General features: G+C 46.1%; 1 non-coding gene across 1 annotated transcript; it reads right to left on the minus strand.

Annotated features, from left to right (window-relative positions):
• Positions 1-1,937: 1,937 nt before the first annotated feature.
• On the minus strand, positions 1,938-2,010 carry trnak-uuu (transfer RNA lysine (anticodon UUU)). The gene has a single exon. It is a non-coding gene; the product is annotated as a tRNA-Lys (tRNA).
• Positions 2,011-4,134: the final 2,124 nt, after the last annotated feature.

A 4,134-nucleotide genomic window follows, 5' to 3' on the forward strand; every position in this document is an offset into this window, starting at 1 on the left:
CCTAGATCACTCTGTTCTACTGCATTCCTCAATACCCTACCATTTACTATGTATGTCCTATTTTGATAACTCCTACCAAAATGTAGCACCTCGCACTTCTCAATATTAAACTCCATCTGCCATCTTTCAGCTCACTCTTCTAACTGGCCTAAATCTCTCTGCAAGTTTTGAAAACCTACTTCATTATCCACAACGCCATCTATCTTGGTATCATCTACATACTTACTAATCCAATTTACCACCCATCAACCAGATCATTAATGTATATGGCAAACAACATTGGACCCAGTACAGATCCCTGAGGCACACCACTTGTCACTGGCCTCCAACCTGACAAACAGTTATCCACCACTACTCTCTGGCATCTCCCATCCAGCCACTGTTGAATCCATTTTACTACTTCAATATTAATACCTAACGACTGAACCTTCCTAACTAACCTTCCATGTGGAACCTTGTCAAAAGCCTTACTGAAGTCCAGATAAACAACATCCACTCCTTTCCCTCGTCAACTTTCCTCGTAACCTCTTCAAAAAATTCAATAAGATTTGTCAAACATGACCTTCCATGCATAAATCCATGTTGACTGTTCCTAATCAGGCCCTGTCTATCCAGATAATTATATATACCATCTCTAAGAATACTTTCCATTAATTTACTCACCACTGACGTCAAACTTACAGGCCTATAATTGCTAGGTTTGCTCTTAGAAACATGTTTAAACAATGGAACCACATGAGCAATACGCAATCCTCCGGCACCATCCCCGTTTCTAATGACATTTGAAATATTTCTATCAGGGCCCCTGCTGTTTCTACACTAACTTCCCTCAAGGTCCTAGGGAATATCTTGTCAGGACCCGGAGATTTATCCACTTTTATATTCCTTAAAAGAGCCAGTACTTCCTCCTCTTTAATCGTCATAGTTTCCATAACTAACTGACTTGTTTTCCTTACCTTATACAATTCAATATCCTTCTCTTTAATGAATACCGAAGAAAAGAAATTGTTCAAAATCTCCCCCATCTCCTTCGGCTCCACTCATAGCTGTCCACTCTGATTCTCTAAGGGACCAATGTCATCCCTTACTATCCTTTTGCTATTAATATAACTGTAAAAACCCTTAGGTTTTATTTTCAGCTTACTTGTCAAAACAACCCCGTATCTTCTTTTAGCTTTTCTGATTTCTTTCTTAAGATTCTTTTTACATTCTTTATTTTCCTCGAGCACCTCGTTTACTCCATGCTGTCTATATTTATTGTAGATATCTCTCTTTTTCTCTGGTCACGGACACCCAAACACAACATCATCCCATCAAGACTTTACAAGTGTCTGGGACACTGACCTTCATCAGTCAGCACACAGAGTGTGGATTTGAGAAATGATGTTGCAGCTACTTTAGATATTTGGAGGTTGAGATAAGGTGGGTCCATGCAGGCTCTCCCCCTTCTCCTCTTGCTGGTTTAGATTGGATCGAGGCGTCACGGGTTGCGATTGAACGGTGAAATGTTTAATAGAAACACGAGCCCAAATTCATCTCTGAGGGGGTGGTGCGAGTGTTGATCAAGTTGTCACATTGAAGGGACTTTTGTGTAGGTACATGGGCGAAAGCGGTTTGGGGAACAATGGTTCGTGGGCAGCTGGCTGGGGCGAGACAGAAAACCAGAGAATTTCGAATCGGTAGAACTGTTGCCTCAGTCGGCTACGGAAGCGAAGTTACACGTCATATTTAAAGCAGAGATTGATATGCTCCTGATTAGTGAAGGTGTCAAAGATTATGGGCAGTGGGTGGGAAAATGGGATTCAGAAAGGAAAATAAAACATCCATGATGAAATTGCGGAGCGGATTCAATGGGCCGAATTCGGAGTGGTAAAGCTGTCTGTCATGGGACGGAACTGAATGCGGCGATGAGGAGACAACCTGCGATATAAAGTGAGCGTCTGAACAGGGACTTGAACCCTGGACCCTCGGATTAAAAGTCTGATGCTCTACCGACTGAGCTACCCAGGCTCTGTTATACTGGAACCAATTACACTGGAAACACACACACACACACACACACACACACACACACACACACACACACACACACACACACACACACACACACACACACAATCACTACACCCCATGTCCACACAGAAATCTGCCTCGAATGTTTCTGTATTTCAATTTTCTTTCACTGATCAATTTCTCGCTTTATCTGAACCAAGTTTCCAATATCCCTTGAAAACCTTTGCTCTCTCAAACTTTTAAGCTTTCCTTTCAACCTAACAGGAACATAAAGGTTCCGTACCCTCAAAATCTCTCCTTTAAATGACCTCCATTTCTCTATTACATCCTTCCCATAGAACAATTGAAGGAACATAATTCTACCTGTACTTATCATATTGTTTGGCAGTCCATCCCATGGTGCATTTAATTGGGCCAAAATAATTGGTCACTATGTTCCAATTAACAGAAATCCACTGAATATTCACAGTGCATTTTAAATAGACAATTTGAAGATAATTAAAAAAAAAACTAGTATACTGTCATCAATGCTATAATAAGAGATTTTATAGATGCTGGAAATCTAAAACAAGTTCTGGAGGAACTCAGCAAGCTAGGCCGCATCTATGGAAAGGAATAAACAAGTAACACTTTGAGCCAGGACCCTTCATTAGAACCGAACACACAAGATTCCGCAGACGCAGAAAATCTATGAAAAATGCGGGGGAAACTCAGCAGATTAGGTGAGGTCAGGTCTGGAAAGGACGTGGGGGAGAAACTGAAATAAGAAAGTGGGGGGAAGAGAATCAACACAGGCTGGGAGGTGATAGGTGGAGCCAGGCGAGGGGGAGGGTAGAGTGAGTGGGAGGGTGACGTGAGAAGCTGGGAAGTGATAGGTAGAGTCAGGCAACGGGGAGTTAAGTGATTGAGAGGGTGGAGTGAGAAGCTGGGAGGTGATAGGTGGAGCCAGGTGAGGGGGAAGGTAAGTGAGTGGGAGGGTGAAGTGAGAAGCTGGGAGGTGATAGGTGGAGCCAGGCGAGGGGGAAGATAAGTGAGTGGGAGTGTGAAGTGAGAAGCTGGGAGGTGATAGGTGGAGCCACGGGAGGGGGAAGGTAAGTGAGCGGGAGGGTGAAGTGAAAAGCTGGGAGGTGATAGGTGGAGCCACAGGAGGGGGAAGGTAAGTGAGTGGGATGGTGAAGTGAGAAGCTGGGAGGTGATAGGTGGAGTCAGGCGAGGGGGAGGGTGAAGTGAGAAGCTGGGAGGTGATAGGTGGAGCCAGGTGAGGGGGAAGGTAAGTGTGTGGGAGGATAAAGTGAGAAGTTGGGAGGTGATAGGTGGAGCCAGGTGAGGGGGAAGGTAAGTGAGTGGGAGGGTGAAGTGAGAAGCTGGGAGGTGATAGGTTGAGCCAGGCGAGGGGGAGGGTAAGTGAGTGGGAGGGTGAAGTGAGAAGCTGGGAGGTGATAGGTGGAGCCAGGTGAGGGGGAAGGTAAGTGAGTGGGAGGCTGAAGTGAGAAGCTGGGAGGTGATAGGTGGAGCCAGGTGAGGGGGAAGGTAAGTGAGTAGGAGGGTGAAGTGAGAAGCTGGGAGGTGATAGGTTGAGCCAGGCGAGGGGGAGGGTAAGTGAGTGGGAGGGTGAAGTGAGAAGCTGGGAGGTGATAGGTGGAGCCAGGGGAGGGGGGAGGTAAGTGAGTGGGAGGCTGAAGTGAGAAGCTGGGAGGTGATAGGTGGAGCCAGGTGAGGGGGAAGGTAAGTGAGTAGGAGGGTGAAGTGAGAAGCTGGGAGGTGATAGGTGGAAAAGGTAAAGGGCTGAAGACTCCCAAACCGTTGACTCTTTATTTCTCTCCATAGATGCTGCCTGACCTGCTGAGCTCCCCAGTATCTTGTGTGTCCGATACACAGCCCAGTGCGGAATGTTTTGTCAGTGGTTTATCCCACTCCCTAATTCATGCTTTGGGTTTTATTTGACTCCTATCTACAAAACACTCAATTCCCTGGAGGACCAACTGTCCCAGGAAATCCCCCTGTACCCATAGTGATCACATGCTCCATCTCTATATGATGGTAACCCCAGAAGAGGGGCAGGCGTTCAGCTCAGGCAGAGCCCTTGACTGCCTGGACCCACGAATGGCCATCTCGGCCAGG

This window comes from Hypanus sabinus, unplaced genomic scaffold (genome assembly GCF_030144855.1).
Source record: "Hypanus sabinus isolate sHypSab1 unplaced genomic scaffold, sHypSab1.hap1 scaffold_95, whole genome shotgun sequence".
In the NCBI taxonomy this organism is placed as follows: Eukaryota; Metazoa; Chordata; class Chondrichthyes; order Myliobatiformes; family Dasyatidae; genus Hypanus; species Hypanus sabinus.